General features: G+C 50.4%; 1 protein-coding gene across 1 annotated transcript in view; it reads right to left on the bottom strand.

Moving 5' to 3' along the window:
* The window catches only part of Card11 (caspase recruitment domain family member 11), a 70,965-nt gene extending 62,080 nt beyond the window's left edge, over positions 1-8,885 (bottom strand). The window contains exon 1 of the mRNA XM_090329833.1: positions 8,778-8,885. The gene's annotated coding sequence lies outside the window, so the exon portion shown is untranslated. The remainder of the gene's footprint in view (positions 1-8,777) is intronic.
* Positions 8,886-18,389: the final 9,504 nt, after the last annotated feature.

Here is an 18,389-nt window from a genome sequence, read left to right as displayed (position 1 = left end):
ACTTCAGGGGTGAGCCCCACACCATCCACCTGCCCCTGGCTGCTTTCCTCATTTTTCTTGCTTTCTTCACCACGGCTGGCTCTCCAGTTCCTGCTTCACAAAGTGAGAGTGGTGGCTCACCCCTGTCATCCTAGCTACTCAAGAGGCTAGATATGAGGATCACGGTTGGAAGCCAGGCTGGGCAGGAAAGTCCATGAGACTCTTACCTCCATATAACCACCAGAAAACTGGACATGGAGCTGTGGCTCAAAGTGGTAGAGAGCTAGCCTTGAGTGAAAAAGTTCAGGGCTGGCGCTCAGGCCCAGGGCCTACCCTGCCCAGCCAAGGGGGTAGCAGCAGGAGGTGGGGTGGAGAGAGGAAGAGTGATGACAGACTCTTCAAGTGAGGAGACATGGAGCTGCAATGCTCCACGCAAACTCCCTGCCTAGCATGTCCCCATTTCCTGTTCTCATCAGGAGTTTATCCATTAGACAAAAGGCTCAGGACAGGAGGGGCTCTGGTCTTTGACAGGATGGAATTCAATCTACTGAATTCCAAGTCTTCTGTAGACGAGCAAAACCAGACAAAGTAACCCAGACCTGCCCTGCAAGACATATCAGAAGTAAATGTTCAAGGCAGAAGAAAAATCACATGAAGAAAGAAAGAGTCTGGGCTGGTTGCTCAAGTGTGTAATCCTAGCACCCACACAGGTTGTGAATGGGGTAGAGAGGTTCAAGGCTATACTAGGCATAAAAGTAGATTTCCTGTGGAGCAATGGCTAGGTGAGGTGTAGGTATTGCTGTCCCTATTCCTTCAAAGGCTGAAATCAGGAGGACCATGGTACTAGGCTTGCCCTGATTTAAAAGAAATTCGGAAGACTCTAGAAAAGAGCCTAGAGTAGTCCCACACGTATATTATTCCAGCTACACTAGAAGCACAAATAGGAGGATCACAGTCCAGATCAGCTCAAGCACAAAGTGAGAGAAACAAACAAACAGAGGAAAATGGGCTGGAGGCATAGCACCTGCCCACTAAGCATAAAGGCTCCCCCTACCCCCACCCGTGAGGAGTCAAACTCCAGTGCTGCCAAGGAAATTAAACATTTAAAAAGCAAACTATGCCACATATTTTGGACTTGGCTAACTAGTGGCTGTGTCCACTCTGGCTCACAATGCAGTTGAGGAAGCAGCAAGCCCACTGTGCCCCAAATCTTGCCTCCAATGAACAGATCTTATATCCCAGGATGTGGCTGTGCCAGGCCTAAGGAGAAGAAGGGGCCTTGGCCCAGAAATCCAGGATGATTCTTGCAAAGGCTGGATCATGTCTCCCTACTTTTAGCCTTCTCTTATTTTTTCTGTTTTACATTTCCTTTTTTTTGTCAGTCATGTAACTTGAACTCTGGGCCTGGGCATTGTCCCTGAGATCTTCAGCTCAAGACTTCTGCCCTCCCCCTTGAAGCACAGCACCACTTCTGTTTTTTTGTGGTTAACTGGAGATAAGAGTCTCATAGACTTTCGTGCCCAGGCTGGCTTTGGACCATGATCCTTAGATCTCAGCCTCCTGAGTAGCTAGGATTGCAGATGTGAGCCACCACACCAGGCTTTTCTTTTCTTTCCTTTTTTCTATTTTTCCCCCCCAAACTCAACCTTCTCTCGTGGCAGCCAGATCTGCTCCCAGCTCCAGTAGTTATGAGAGCAACAGTATTTTGGACTTGTCACCTTTCTCCAAAGGAACCAGATTCTGTCTATACTGTCACATGCACATGGTGTGGCTGGGAACCTGGCTTGATGCAGGTCTGGATTCTGACGGGGTTGGGGAGGGGGGTGTCTAGAGAAGCCTCCCTCATGGCTCCGCACACAGGGGGCCGCTGCCATCCACTGGGGGCGACGGCGTCTCCTTAGGCTTGACTGAGCCTGTGGTGAGGGCGGGGATACAGATTTATCAAGACTCCAGTGGAACGGTGTGAGTTTAAATGGGTGCATGCTATTGGGTTGGCTATAAATCTCAATAAAGTTGACTTCAAAAGAAAAAAGTATCCTTTTCAGATGGATTATGGTGATCAGTGTGGGAGATGGAACAATCAAGTTTTTAGAAGGGAATAGACATTTGGGGCAAGACATATCTTTCTTAAACAAACTAAAAAAAAAAGAGCATAAAAAAACACATATACACACACACATACACACAGGCCATGAGTTGTGTTTTACTGAAGTAAAACTTCTGCTCATCAGAACATTGAAGGTATATACTGAAAGTCATAAAAGGAAGAAAAACATATGCAATCCAGATTTCTCTATGTGAAGAGTCATGGCAGTTCAAAATGTAAAAGCTGAGAGAGAAAAAAAAATGGGCCAAATTCTGGAAGAGGCGTTTCACAGAAGAAGGTCTTCAAAACGGTCACCAAAGCTGGGTGCTCACACCTTAATCCTTAGCTACTCAGGAGGCTGAGATCTGAGGATCACAGTTCAAAGCCAGCCTGGGCACTAAAACCTAAGAGACTCTTATCTCTAATTAATCACCAGAAAACCAGAAGTGGCACGGTGGCTCAAGGGGTACAGCTCTTCAGCTTTGAGCTGAAGAGCTCAGGGATAGCGCCCTGGCCCAGAGTTCAAGTCCTATGACACCCGCCCCCCCCAAAATGGCCACCAAACCCAAGAAAACGTGTAGTCTAATTAGTGATCAATGAAATGCGAATGAAACTCACAAACTAGTTCATCTGAAAATGTCTACAATGCAGGCTCAAACAGGACTATGGACGAGCAAGGAGGCAGAATATTAAGGCCATCACCCTTTTCTGGATCAGAACCCAGACAGAGTGACAGCCTGGGATAGTTATTTGGGAGTGTTTATTGGGGAAAAACATGAAAACACTCCAGGACCCAGTAAATCTATGTTTAAGCAAGCTAACGCACTTCTGGAATACAAGTATAATGTACATAAGCACTCATGGCTCATCCCTGTAACCCCAGCAACTCAGGAGGCTGAGATCTGGAGGATGCTGGTTTAAGGCTACCTAAGACAGAAAAGTCCAGGAGACTCTATCTCCCATTAAGCAGCCAAAGGTCATCTGGAAGCCTTGCTCAAGTGGTAGAGAGCCACCCATAGGCAAGCTTGAAGCCCTCAGTTCAAACCCTAGTACTGGCACATGATCCATGATAGTACAAAAATTAGAAACAATTTAAATATCTACCACTAGACGTATAAATAAGATATAGAATACTTGTACTATAAACTACCACCACCAACAAATATGACCTGCTACTTCAAGCAACCCAAAGGTCTGAGCTATGGTTGAGAAAACAAAAAATATTTTGGTGCCAGCCCTGGGGCTTGAATTCAGGCTCTAGGTGCCATCCCTTAGCTTTAATTGCTCAAGGCTAGTACTCTATCACTTGAGCCACAGCTCTACTTCTGTCTTTTTGATGATTACTTGGAGATAAGAGATTCATGTACTGCATGGGCTGGTTTCAAACTGCGATTCTCAGATCTCAGCCTTCTAAGTAGTCAAGTTTACAACTGTGAGCTGCCAGTGCCTGCACTTAAATACTTTTAAAATTATTATTGCAAGAATGTTCCATCTGTTATTTGGGTCGCACACTAAGAATTCTCTGTGAGAGATGACTATCCCATTACAATCTTATGTTGAAGGGGATCATGTTCTTGTTTTGTGTTTTGGATCCAGGTATTGCAGAGTGTGGGGGATGGGCCTGTGGGGCGCACCCCATTTTTAAAATCCACTAAGCGGCATGTTGAGGGTCTATGCCCGTCTCTTGTGTGCATGCTAAAGTCCCTACAAAACGACAGCACTAAAAGAAGCTGGCCGGTGTCCTGTACTGTTAAATGCAGGCCTGCCTCTTGCCGGGTCTGCCCTGTGCAGATCATTGTAAGGAGCTACAACATTTCAACAACTGGGACCTCTGCAACCTGAATGTCTGCCTTGGCCAGACTTTGCTTAGATGCCCAGACACCCAGCCTTGCTGGTGACAGCACCTGCCCACCCTGTCACTGCATGCAGGGCTCTTGGTGGTCCCCCCCCCCCTCCCCCAACCCCTAGGGCCCAACTCTGGTCACAAGCCCCACTCCCCACTTACCCTCTTCTCTGGCAAAAACCTCTTACGTTTTTGCATGATCTCTCTCTCTCCCCCCTCTCTCTAATTACCAATTCTCTTCATTTCCTTGTACAAAGGGCTTTCAATTCGACACGTCAGCTTTTTAGGTGTACTGCATCTTGCCAGTGTCCCCGCTTTTGTTGTTCTCCCCATCTCTCCCATCCCCCCAAGTTTCCTGGCTCCATCTCACCTATGTACACTGCAGATTATGATAACCTCTTCCTTTACCCTTTCACTGTGTGCCCACTGCCTCAGACCAGGCACACTTCAGTTTCTCATCTGCTGGGCGCAAATGGCTCACACCTGTCATCCTAGCTACACAGGAGGCTGAGTCCTTGAGGACAGTGGTTTGAAGCCAACGCAGGCAGGAAAGCCCATGAGACCTTTTTTTTTTTGTCAGACCTGGGGCTTGAACTCAGGGCCTGAGCACTCTCCTTTGGCATTCTCAAGGCTAGAGCTCTACCACTTGAGCTACAGCACCACTTCTGGCTTTTTCTATGTGGTACTGAGGAGATGAACCTGGGTCTTGGTGCATGCTAGATAAGTACTCTACCACTAGTCAAACTCCTGGCCCTCCATGAGACTCTTATCTCCAATTAAAAACAACAAACAGAAGTGGAGCTGAGGATCAACTGGTAGATCACTAGATTGGGATGGAGTGCCCGGGCCCTGAGTTCCAGCCCTCTGGGCACCCATCCTTTAGTCAGTCTGTGTGTCACACCCGCATCTGTCCTTATGGAGTCCACAGGACGCGTTGCTCTCTCAGCCTGAGTTAATTCACTCAGCGCCGCTTTTCCCAAGCCCATTCATTTCCCCACAAATGGTGTAAGATTATTCTTCCTGATGGAGGAATAAAATCCCTTCATAAATGTATACATTTCCTTCCTTTTTCTTGCCTCCCTCCCTCTCTCCCTTCCTCTTCCTTCTTCCTCTCACTTTCTCCCTCCCTCTCCCTCGCCCCCTTTTTCATCAGCTGTGGGGCTTGAACTCAAGGCCTGGGCAATGTCCCTGAGGTCTGTTACTGAAGGCTAGTGCTCTACCACTTTGAGTCATAGCTGCACCTCCGGTTCCCTGGTCATGACCTGAGTAGGAGTCTGTAGGGACCCGGACTGTTTCCATGGCTTGTCGGCGGAACCCAGTGCCGTCACAAACATGGTTGTGCAGCCATTGCTGACCTGGCTGGCTCACCAGCTTCCACAGAAATGCCCCGATCTGCTATGCGGGCCTTCGCCCACTACTTTTGTACACCTGTCTGTCCCTCTTGTACATCTGTCTTCACCTGAGCACCATTTATAGCAGCCAGGCTGGTTTGTGGCTGACAGTTCTGGGGTCTGGGTGCTTTCTGGCTGACCCCTTTTTGGGCGTTGTGGTGCCATCTTTCCCTCTTTGCTTCCCTGACACCTAGCAGAGGGCCTGGTGGGTGTACTAGATGCTGGACAGGCATTACACAGAGGAAGCTGTGGCTCTTTAGTCCATTTTATGCTGCTATAATACAGCATCACAGGCTGAGATGAAAGGGTAGAAATTCAAAGCTAATCCAGGCAGAGAAGACTCCAAAGTAACTAGCAAAATGCTGGGCTGGAGGTGTGGCTCAAGTAGAAAAGAACCAGTCCAACAAACAAACTAAGCAAATGCAAGACCCTGAGTTCCTGACTTGAAGGTTTGATACTGGCAAGATAAAAGAGAAGGAGGAAGAGGAAGAAGAGGAGAAGGAGGAGGAGGAGGAGGAGGAAGAGGAGGAAAAGAAGGAGGAGGAGGAAGAGAAGGAAGAGGGAAAATCAAGCCACCCTGTCCTGATAGATTTCTGGGGGAAAGCCACATAGAAGCCTTGAAGGTCAAAGCCAAGACAGGCTAGGAAGAGCCTTAACTCAGTGACTGCAGAGTTCATTAATAAAACCCACTGCCCCTCCTCAGAAAGCTTTGTTATTTTCTGCTCCATTTTTCAACCACACATCTCCTCAGAGCAATTTTGTGCAAGAAGAGGAAGGGTTTATTTGTCTCTATCTAGTTCCCAAAGAAATGCAATCTTGGGGAGGGTGGGAGAGTGAGTGGCTGAAGGTCACAAGGTCATTGTGGACTGTTGAAACTGGAAGGGTTCTCAGTCGTGGAGATGACAAATGGTGTGTCTGTGGGGGGTGAGGGGGGCTGAGCCAAACTTCAGTTCAGAGTTTTATCCCATGGCAGACATCAGTAATCGATCACAGAATTGTGCCCCCTCCCCTGCAAAAGTGGATTCTCAATAGTGTCCCAGCCATTACTAGTGGATTGGGATTTGCTTACAGGTGAGTTCCATCTGTTATCTCAAACCCTCTCTAATCCTCTTTCTTGACACAGGGGGAAACTGAGTACTAAAGAGATGAGAAGACTACACCAAGGCTGTCCAATGATAAAACCTAAGTCCCTTTCTGGCCCCCTGGTCTCTTCCTCACCAGCCGCAAACAGAATTCTTTTTCTCCACTAAGACGCATTAAGGAGGCAAGCCAATGCCATCCATCACCACCTCCACACAGCAAATTGGTTTTTCCCTGCTGAGCAAGCGGACAAATGATGAGGCCTCCAAGCCTGCTCCGAAGTTGGCAGGACGGTGGAAAAGAAAGCTTCAGAGGAAATGAGAAGATGAGTTTCTGGATTGTTCCATGTTCAGGTAAAACAGGTGACTGTTTAAGCCTCAAGTTTGAGAGGACAGGTGGGCAGGGGCTACAAAGTTGGGGTACTGGCTGCTGGATGACTCTCTTTGAGTGATATGGAGTCTCAGTGGGAAGACCGTCCCCAAGTATCCTCCTGCCCCACTTAAGCCCACTTTAGCCAGGTTTTGTGTTTTTTGTTGTTGTTGTTTTTTTGCCAGTTGTGGGGCTTGAACTCAGGGCCTGAGCACTGTTCTTAGACTTTTCTCAAGTCTAGGGCTCTACCACTTGAGTCACAGCACCACTTCAGGCTTTTTTTCTATGTATGTGGTACTGAGGAATTGAACCCAGGTCTTCATGCATGCTAGGCAAGCACTCTACCACTAGGCCAAACTCTCCGCCCCTCAGTCAGGATTTTGCATTGGGAAAATCAACGGTGGATGAACAGCTGCCTGCACAAATGCTGCTGTATCCACAGCATGCTGTCTGTAAGATAACATCTTTCACTTACGTATTTATTTTGCTAGGCCCAGGGTTTGAACTCAAGGCCTCACACTGCTAGACAGGGAAATGCTTTATCACTTGAGCCACGCCTCCAGCCCTTTTGGCGTTAGTTATTTGGGGGAGACTTTCATCTCTCCATTTGTGCCTCCCACACAGCTGGAATGAAAGGGACATTCCGCCATGTCCAGCTATTGTTGACATAGAGCTTAGAGAACCTTTTGCCTTGGTTGTCCTCAACCTGTGATTCTCCCAGTCTCTGCCTTCTGGTTAGCTAGTTACAGGCATGAGCCACTCTGCTGGGCCTGCGGAGGTCATCACCTGGAGGCAGAGTGTGCCTGCTGGTCTGTATATGGCTGGTAGACGGTGCTTAGCATGTATGCATGCCTGCAGCCATTCCCCCAGGTTCATTTTCAGCCCCGCCCCCATGTTACTTCCTATTGATTTAACTATAATGTCAGCAGGCTGGGGAATCTGCTCTGGTTCTGGTTCTTTTTGCTTATTCCTCCCCATTGGCCATTTTTCTTCTGGGATGAGTCCTCCAGCTCTAGGGTGGATAAAGCATCAGCAAGGCCTGATCTGGAGCCACCCACACTCCACATCGGACGGGGATGGCCACGACGCCTCCTCCAAGCTGTGGCTCCTGGAACTGTGGCTCCTGGAACTGAATCACTTCCACAGAGCCCAGGGCTTTTCAAACAAAGCAGTGGTGTCTCAACTGATTTACAAGGGTTTGTTGGTGTGTGTGTGTGTGTGTGTGTGTGTGGTGTTGCTGAAGGACACAGCTCCTTGTCATCTATTCTCTGGTTTGCATTCAACTCGACCCTGGGTACAATGCAATACTATTCAGCCTGGAAAGAGGAGTGAAGGGTCCATGGAGACCACAGCCTGGACCCGGCACGGGTGGCCTGAGGCTGGGTGAAGTGTTACAGACACTGAGGGGAGAAGAGTCCAGCGAGGGGGCATGGATGAGGCTCCCGAGCCCTTAGAGGCACAGACAGCTCCAGGGTGGGGGAGCCGGGCGGGCAGGGGAGGAAAGGTAGGGTGCAGTCGGGGGGAGGGCGCAGGGTTTCAGTTTGGAAAGAGGAAAGTTCTAGAAGCAGATGGTGGCTGCCCAACTGCCAGCCGTCCTCTATGACTTCTGCACAAACTCACACCCTCACCAGTGCCAGGCGATGGGGGGGGGGGGCGCCCCGGGATCCTGTCCTCCAGGCAGCGCCGGGGGCTCTGGGGCTCAATTCTTGTTCTCCAACCAATTCCGCGCTCCGGGGTTCCAGGCGCGCAGCTGGGAGGACACGGGTTCGAGACCCCGATGGGGAGCTCGGGGTGCGGAGCGGCCCGGAAGTCAGCAACCCGGGCAGCCGCGCAGGGGCAGCCGCGCAGGGCGGCCCCACCCCGCGCCCCACGCGGAACCTCGGCTCCCGGCGGCGCACCTGCCCGGTCCGGCCGGCCGCGCGCGGCTCACTTCCGGCCCGCAGGCGTCCCCGGATTCCTCCGGGGGAATCCGCCGCCCACCCCTGGCCCCGCAGGCCCTGCCCCCCGGCCCCCCGCCCGCGGCGCTTACTTGGGATGTTCATGCTCCCGCGCTCCGGGGCTCCGCGGGTTCGGGCGCCGCCTCCTCCACGCCGTCCGCCGGGGCTGCGGGGCCGCAGGGGGCTGTGCGAGGCCCGGCCTGGGGGCCCCGAGAGAAAGTGTGTCATGGGCCGGGAGGGGCGGGGGAGGGAAATGCAAAACCCGACAGGAAATGAGACTACGAAAAAAGCAAAAGGTTAGGGCGAGATAAGGAGGGGGAGGGCGGCCCGGGCGCGGGGCGCGGGCCGTGTGTGCGCGGCCCCACCGCCCCTGCGCGCCCCGCGCTCTTGATCCGCCGGGCGTTTTGGGGGCGTCCCTCCTCCGCGGGGGCTCTGGGAGCGGGGCCCCCGGTTCAAGGCCGGGCCAGGCCGCGGGTTCCACCCCAGCATCCCCCAAGCAACTCTAAACATCTGGATGTAGCCGAGAACAGTGGTCCTGCCCGGAAGCCTCCCAGACCCTTATTCTCTGCCTCAGTTTACCACGCTCACCTCTCCTTCCTGCCTCTCTTTTGCATGAAGCAGGTGGAGGGATAAGCAGTCCACCGGTGAACAGCTCCACGGAAGCAGCCAGATCGCAGGAGGACGGGGTTGAGGAGGAGGAGGAGGAGGGCCGCTGGGGATGGAGAAGCAAGATTGCTTCTCCTCAGTGAGGGAGCTTCCAGCTCTGTCATCCCAGCCATCACGCAGAGGAGGCAGGAGGACCAGAAGCTCAGGGCCAGCCTGGACTACATTGCAAGACCCTTTCTCGAAAGGAAGAAAGAAAGGGAGAGAGAAAGAGGTTATAGAAAAGGTCTAATCTGTTCCGGACTGATTCTTCGGTAAAATATAACAAAATTAATTACTAGAAAATAGACTTGTTTAAAAAAAATGATGGAGATAGAAGCCAGCTGATCATGTTGGTGATCTCCACAATGTCAAAAGCGCCATGAAGTTTCCTTTCCCCATCTCACCTTGGAGTAGTACCCAGAGGAGGCAGGCAGGGCCTGGGGCAGGGCCAGGACAAGGAAGGAGCTGTCCTGACCCCCACACCCCGGGAGAAAGTGCAGGGCAGTCAGTATCTGGAAGAAGTGAAAGCTAATTATTAGAATAACTGAACAATTCAATGAAGACATGAGAAGTAGATATTTATACACGTATTTTTTTGAAAGTCAAAACTATATAAAACTCAAAAGAAAAAGAAAAAGCTGAGACCTAAATGATGAGTTCAGAAAGATCAGTGCCCTCTCAGAATTCCAACACAGCAGAGGTTAGGACACAGTGATATACACCTGTAATTCCAGGTACCAGAGAGCTTGAATCCAGGAGTTCAAGGCCAGCCTGGGCCACACAGTGAGACCCTGTTTCCAAACAAATGTATGTGGCTTGTATTATCAAAAGATCAACCCCTAGATAGAGCCTCTTGAAAGTTTTGGGAAGAAAAAATGGGCAGACACTGAGAAGATTTGAAATCCTCACTGAGCATCCAGAGCTCTCGCCTGCAACAACGCTAGAACGGAAAGACAAGGAAGGAATGCTGGGGTGAGGGAGAGATTCACTCTCATGTTCAGATGAGAAATCATGAATGAGAGCAAAGGAAACACCTTCTTAGATGGACAGAGAGTTCTGGAAGTTTACCTCACCTATCCTCCTCAAGAAAAGAAAAGTTCCCTGAGCATGTGCTACGATAACGTGAAAAAGAAACCAGAGGAGAAGAGGAAGAAGCCATGAAGGAATGAAATAAATCCAGAGGGGTAATCAGGATAGGGGAAATATAGTGACAGAACAGCCAGCTGCGGGTAGCCCGCGCTTGGTATCCTAGCTACGTAAGAGGCTGAGATCTGAGGATTGGGGTTTGAAGCCAGCCCCGGCAATAAAGTCCATGAGACTTTAAACTCCATTAAACTACAGAAAAGCCAGAGGTGGTAGAGTGCCAGCCTTGATCAAAAGAAGCTCAAGGACAGTGTTCAGGTTCTGAGTTCAAGCCCCAGGATTGGCAAAACGAATTCAGTGAACATCAGACTGTGGAGCAAGAACCCAGCCTCCACCAAGGACCGACAGGAACGGTTGGAGTTGATTGCGTCTTCAGTTTTAAGCCAGCTCCACTTAGATGTCTTATTTGTGCAGAAGTGGCGAAGGCGTTGATCCGGGAAGGAACTGGACAAGAGTGATGGCCTATCTCCTCTCCAGTTAAATCCTGGCTTCATCAGCTTTTCGTTGCTCTAACAAGGTGCTGGAGGCAGGCTATATGAAAGAAAAAAGAGGTTTACTTGGCTGACAGGCAACACAGCATAGACATGTAAGAGGGAACAAACAAACATACATCTGGCTAAACTCTAGCCCAGCCCAGAAGAGTTCTTGTAGGTAACGCTGGGTCTTTTGAGAATAAACACGTATCGTTGGTTTAGTCTGTCCTTAGCTGCCTCCTGTCACTTTCCTGCAGGATACTGGGGTGAGAATAAGCACGGATAAGGTTCGTCAGCATGGTGGGAGGAAGGCTCAGGGGTCCTGAGCCTCAGTCCTCCAGTTGTGGGTCTCCCTGCCGGGACGCCCACCTTGCTGGAATTCAGGCTGCCATCTAGAGTCTGTGTGAAGCTCACAGTGTGCCCTCTAGCTGTCCATCTGTCTGTCTCTCTCTTTTCCTTCCCTTCCCCTCTCCTCCCTTCCTCCCTATCCTCTTCTGGATCCTCCTCCATCCTCAGCTCTACCTGTGTCTGTGCCCAGGAACACAGGACAAGCTTGCAAAGCCCTGCAAAGGGCGGTCGAGACTACACGGGTCCCTTGCTCATCCCCTGTGAGTCCTGCCTGTCTCCTGACAGGGTCAACCAGCAGAACCCCATCACCCCGCCTGGGGAGATGGCAGGCCAGATCTTCCCCCAGTGCATGCATCTCTGCCTGCAGGCTCCTTGTCCACAGACACAAAGGACATCCCCAGAGATGGGAATTTGGGGTGACTTACTGAGGGGGTGTCCCCCGCAACAGGAAAGAAAGGAGACCAAAGGACATAGGGAAAAGCCACACAAGTGTGTCCATCAGTGGTCACCTGGGTGGGCTTCCTGGAGGAGGCATGCAGGACCTGTGTTCTCCAAAGATGAGGTCACCTGAGCGAGGGTCAGATTAGAAATTGGGAGACCATGGGAGCAGGGGCCGTGTTGTGACTGCAAAATTGATTTCTGCTCCTCAGAAGACCTTCAGTCCCCAGATTGTCTCCCTCTTCTCTGTCAGTGTCCCCCAAATATCTCCCATCTTCAGGCCCCACCCCCCACTTTCTTCTCCTGACAAGCTTTGGCTGTCTGCAGTGACATGAGGGCCCCCAAAAACCTCAAAAGAGATCAGAGATGGAAGAAAGCAAGGCGGTGGCTTTCCCCAGAACCCAGCGTCCATGACAAGGCCGTGTGGCACCAGATCTGCACTGTGCAGAGTCAAGAGCAATGGCAGAGAGATCGGGACATGGCTGCATCGGCCGCCTTTAACTCCAGCCCATCCTCCCTCACCAAGGAACCACAAGGGCGCATTTCACAAACGATTGATCTGTGAATTAATCTATTGCTTGTTCACAGAGGTTTGCACCCGGCTGCCATTGTGTATATGGAACCCCACTCCCGCTGCCCCCCCCCCCACGGCAGCGCAGAGCAAGCAGAACCTTCAATTATGTTTTACATACTTTATCCTTTCATACTCTTGTTGTGCTCTCTGCCTCTGGGAGCCCCACACTCCGCACTTCAAATTCTTTCCTCACCATTCCCTGGAGAAGATTCTAGAAAGATTTAGATGCATCTACCTCTACCACCTTCTCTCTTGGCAAGAAAAAAGAAAAAAGCCAGGCACCGGTGGTTCACATAAGCTACTCTGGAGGCTGAGATCTGAGGACTGAGGTTCAAAGCCAGCTTGGGCAGGAAAGTTTGTAAGACTCATAGCTCCAATTAACCACCAAAAAGCTAGAAGTGGAGGTACAACTCAAATGGTAGAGCACCAGGCTTGAGTGAAAAATGCTAAAGAAAAAAGCCTAGCAACAGCACCTAGGTCTGAGTTCAAGCTTCAGGACTGACATAATAATAATAATAACAACAACAATAACAACAGTAATGGTGATCCTTTCTGTGGGCTGGAATATTGAACAGTTCTCAATGAGTTATGACATAGGACAGTGATTCACCCCAATAGAGAACCTGTGTGAACATCATGTGAGGGGTTGATGGGCTCTGGGTTGGGGCAGCTGTAGGGATCCTGACAGGGTCTGGTCCCAGCCTCTGTGGGACCCACAAAAACATCATTCATTCATTCATGGGGCTTAAACTCCAGGTCTGGGTGTTGTTCCTGATTTTGTTTGGCTCAAGGCTAACACTACCACTTGAGCTGCAGCACCACTTCCAGTTTTCTGATGGTTAATTGGAGACAAGAGTCTCACAGATTGGCCAGGAACTTGGCCTAGTGGTTAAAGTGCTTGCCTAGCATGCACAAAGACCCGGGTTCGATTCCTTGGTACCACATATATAGAAAAAGCCGGAAGTGGTGCTGAGGCTCAAGTGGTAGAGCTCTAGCCTTGAGAAAGTCCAAGGACAGTGCTCAGGCCCTGAGCTCAAGCCCAGGACTGGCAAAAAAAAAAAAAAAAGAGTCTCACAGACTTTCCTGCTGGGCTGGCTTTGACCCATGATGCTTCCATCTCAGCCTTCTGAGTAGCTAGGATTACAGGTGTGAGTCACCAGAACCTGATAGTATCCTCTTTAGTTTGCCTATCACAGATGTCAGGAAGAGAGAATCCTGCCTGCTCTTGGCCCATTTTCTCCTTCCCAGGGAGAGTGACAGCAGCACCCCTTCCCCCCCAACATCCCTTCCCAGCCCAGTTAATCGGCAGAGGGACCACAGGCCCAGCAGCACACTGTTCCAGTATAGTGGAAGTTGATGTTTGTGGCTGCAGGTAAATAATGCATCACTCTAGAGACACCTGCAGTAGGCTGCAACCATTGCATTGTGGGAAAACATTTGGGGGCTGGGCCTGTCTCTGATGACCGACTGACATTGGGTAACTGATTTTGTTTTAAAACCCTCGGGGTTACCTGAGCTTCCGGTGGCTTTTGGTTTTCCTGTTTTAAAATGGAAGATATTTAGTCTTGGGCATCCATCACCACATCTGCTCACTGCTTCCCCTGCCCCTGACTCTGCTTTTGGGCAAATCCATTAGAAAGAGCCAGGCAGTCCCCCACTGGCTGTAGCTGCGCTCTGCTTCAGTACTAGAATTGGAGGCTCCTTAAACCCACCAGTGTGATGGTTTGTGGAATCCCTGAGGCTAGGCCCAGGGAGCAGTCTCAAACCAGTTTATGGTGCTCTGGTTTTTATGAGGTGTCTCTAGCTGTCAATGCGCACAAGCCAGTGCACAATGGCTTGAACCCCCATGCACAGAATCACCCCAGCTGGAAAGGAAGTGAGTACTTATGATGAACCGGAAGGCGCAGATGGGCCGTTACTTGAGCAAGGCTGGCGGCAAGGTGAGGAGGCCGCTAATTTAGAAGAGTCACCGAGTTCTATGAGCCTGCACTTATGCTGTGTGTGTGTGTGTGTGTGTGTGTGTGTGTGTGTGTGTGTGTGAGAGAGAGAGAGAGAGAGAGAGAGAGAGAGAGAGAGAGAGAGAGAGAGAGAGTCCTAGGGCCTGGTTCTCAGGCCCTGGGTGCAGTCCCTGAGCTGTTTGTGCTCAAGGCTGGTGGTCTCGAGCCACAGCTCCACTTACAGCTTTTAGGTGGCTTATTGGTAAGAAGAATCTCATGAACTTTCCTGCCTGCGCTGGCTTTGAACTGGGGTCCTCCAAACTCAGCCTCCTAAGTAGCTAGAATTACAGGCATGAGCCACCAATGCCCAGCTCTGTTGAAGTTACTTTAAGGAGGGGGGATGGAGGATAAGAGAGTGACAGAGTGGGAGAAGCTGGTGGAGTAAATGGTACACACGCAAGCATAGAAATGTTACAACTAATTGACCCTAGTTAAAAAAATTTCTAAAGAACGGGGGCCGGGAGAATAGCCTGGTGGTAGAGTGCCCACCTAGCATGCACGAAGCCCTGGGTTCGATTCCTCAGTACCACATACTCAAAAAAAGCTGGAAGTGGTGCTGTGGCTCAAGTGGCAGGGTGCTAGCCTTGAGCAAAAAAAACCTGTCCAAGGACAGTGCCCAGGCCCAGTGTTCAAGCCTCAGGACTGGCAATAAATAAATAAATAAATAAATAAATAAATAAATAAAGAGAGCCAGGCCTCCTAGCTAATCAGGAGGCTGAGATCTGAGGCTCACAGTTCAAAGCCAGCCTAGGCACCAAAAGTCTGTGAGACTTATCTCCAATTAACCATCAGAAAACCAGAAGTGGCACTGTGGCTGAAAGTGGTAGAGCGCTCCCTTTGAGCTGAAGAGCTCAAGGATAGTGCCCAGGCCCAGAATTCAAGCCCTACAACTGATAATACATCATGCATACATACATACAAACCAGGTGCCAGGAGCTCCCATCTGCAGTTCTAATTACACGGGAGATTGAGTTCTGGAGGACGGAGGTTCAAGGCCATCCTGGGCAGAAAAGTATACCAGACCTTACCTTCAAAAATAACCAGTAAGCCAGGTGGGGCTGGCTCATACTTACAATCCGAGCAACTCAGGAGGCTGAGATCTGAGAACCACAGTTTGAAGACAGCCTGGGCAAAAAAGGTTTGTGAGACTCCTATCTCCAAATAACCACCAAAAAGCCAGAAGTGGAGCTGTGGCTCCAGCAGTGGACCCCTAGCTGAGAAAAAATAAAGCTCAGAGACAGAGCCCAGGCCCTGAGTTCCCCCAGGACCATTAAACACACACACACACACACACACACACACACACACACACACACATGCAAAATACAACCAGCAAAAAGCTGGGCTGGAGGCATGGCCCAAGTGGCAGTGTTAGCTGAGCAAACTTGAGACCCTGAATTCAAATCCTAGTATTGACAAAACAGTACCACATAAAACACAATCCATCTCCTGAGTAGCTGGGATGGTAGGAGTATGTCACTATATGTGGCCTTTATAGTTGCTTTCAAATTCTCCACAGACAATGAGTGTTTCGGCCTACATCCTGAGGAGCCATGGCTCTTTGTGGCGTGTGCACCCCAGCTCTCCTCACATTTCTTCAGTCCCTTCTTGGACCCCTCTTGGACACAGCTTCTCCTCTGGTGGACACATGGGGTCTGTCTTGGGCAGGGACCATAGCCAATGTCTTCTTCTTGCCTCTGTTACAACCCAGGGCAGGTGTGTACCTGAGTGCACAGGCCTCTGGGTTGAGGCACAGCTCTGGCTCTGGGGTTGGTTGAGTCAGCCCAGGACAGCGGTCTGAGTGTTTGAGTCCACAGGCCCTGGGTGGGTAGAGGAGGTAGCTGAGGAGGCTGCGGAGGTGGGCGTGGGCTGTGGGCTCTGCTGCCACCAACAGGGTGCTGCTCTTTCAGTTTCTCTTCTGTGAAATGGGTGAGGAGGGCGGGTGGCCTCCTTCACGGAGGCTCACCGTGGAAACTCTGGTGGCTGTGGCTTTGTTGGTGAGCCTCTGAAAGGAGTGAGGGGTGCTGGATAAGGACGAGAGCAATCCTCACAGTGCCTGTCTAGAACCTTCCGTGCCGATCAGCAGAGCTGGAGATGAGTTCCACTTATGGAGCTTGGGGGATGGTGAGGAGAGGGGGAGGACAGGGGTGGCTTTCTTGTGGAAGTCTTCTCAGAAAAGGGTGGGAGAGACTGTGGATGCTGTGTAAGAGGAAGTGCACCTCAGAAGCCTCTGCCAGGGCCCCACCCCAGGTCCCTGGGCCATGCCTCCTCTGGGGATGCCTGCGACAGTGCCCACACCTGGACCCTGACCCCCAATTTCTTAGCTGTGGCTGGGCTTCACAGGGCAGCCCCCCTCCCTCACCTCCTGCTACTGGAGGGAGTAGAGGAAGACACAGCTAGGCCAGGCCCATGTGTTTTTTATCCCATGTCCTGAGTTCTAATCACCCACTCTGGCTACTAAGCCAATGACAAACCTCTTACACACTACCTTCTCTCCCAGGGCTCATATCCATCTTTACCAGGGATGGCTATGTACGTCACCCTAGAAACAACTTGTCAGTGTGGTGGGGGGGGGGAGGGAAGCGTTATTCAAGAGCAAGGGGCAGAGGCTGAGCTCAAAGCTCCAGTGTCACAAAAGAGAAAGGAAAGAAGGAAGAAGGGGAGGAAAGCGGTAAGGAAGGGGAGAAAAGAGAGAAGAGAGGATAAGAAGAAGGAAGGAAGATGAAGGAAAGAAAGAGAGGGAGGGAAAGGCAGGCAGGCAGGCAGGCAGGCAGGCAGGAGGGCTGTTTTGCTGCACACACTTTGATATAGCAGCTGAGTTGAGCTAATGCACACTATGCAGGCTGACATTGCTGGGGAGTTCCCGGGGCCTCTCTGTGGCTCCTCTCTGGTGATTCTTGGCTATCTCAATGGCACACACCAGGAAGCCCCCCACCATCCTGCCGTAGCCCACTGTCCTCAGAACCCCCGTCGTCTTCAGTCACACGAACTTGGATCTGTCACCTGGGGCCCTCGTCTCCCCTCATTTACAGCAACCTCCCCCCCCCCCAGCAGATGAAAGTCACTGGTATTATGGAGATGGACCAAATCAGCATTCAAAGAGAAAGGGGCTTTTCCTCCTTCCCCTTCCCATTTTCTGTCCCCTCCCCCTTCCTCCCCCCTCCCCTCCCCTTCTCCTCCTCCTCTTCCTCCTCTTTCTACTTTTCTCTTTTTTTCTCCCCTCCAAATCACATAACTCTAAATTACCTTCAATTTCCTAAATGGAATTTGGCTGGAGATTCACTCTGCTTCGTCTATAATGAGATTAGATTATGTTTGGAGAAAAGCATTCAAATGACCAAGATAATTAACTTTGCATAACAACTAACATATAGCAAGATCGAGGGCTGTAACACAAGGCCTGAATGTGCAGGGGTCCCCGGGGTGGTGGTAATGTTTCTTTCAAAACACAGCAATGAAGATTAATCCTAGAGACCCTTGAAATACAAGAGGTTAAATGTTACAACGGTAGGATTCTTTCTGTACTGGTCACAGTCCTTGGGTTTTTTTGTTTTGTTTTGTTTTGGGTTTTTTTTTTTGCAGCTCTTATTTACTGTAATGACTCTCTTGGGTTTTTGGAAAGATAAAAGATGCCCTTGGTTCCCCCCAAAAAACATCTTGAGGGGGTTTGCTGTGAAGGATCTTTGGAAAACAATTATTTATCAGAACTCAGCTGAAACAGGACAGCGTGTGTGCATGTGTGTGCGGGTGTGCATGTGTTAGTGGGCCAGCGTGCACTCGACTTTCTAAGGAAATAAGATCAAACTTCTTGATTCTTTGAATCCTCAGGGCCAGGTGACTCTGTTTGTATGATATTAGGCTGGGTTGAGCATCTGGGATGGATTTGATGCAGTGGCAATTTCTGGTTCTGATTTACTGTGGAAAAACAAAACAAAACGAAACAAAACTCACATATAGCCAGGACCTGGCGGGCTGCCCGGTGCTTTTGCTGGAATCCCTCGGCTGCACCTAAGTATAAAACCATGTAGGAATACACATGTACTTAGAAACCAGAGAACTTCCATTTTCACCAAGGATCTGTCTCTA

Source organism: Megascapheus bottae, chromosome 3 (assembly GCF_031878675.1).
Source record: "Megascapheus bottae isolate mThoBot1 chromosome 3, mThoBot2.hap1, whole genome shotgun sequence".
In the NCBI taxonomy this organism is placed as follows: Eukaryota; Metazoa; Chordata; class Mammalia; order Rodentia; family Geomyidae; genus Megascapheus; species Megascapheus bottae.
This window is presented reverse-complemented; position numbering and strand designations above follow the sequence as displayed.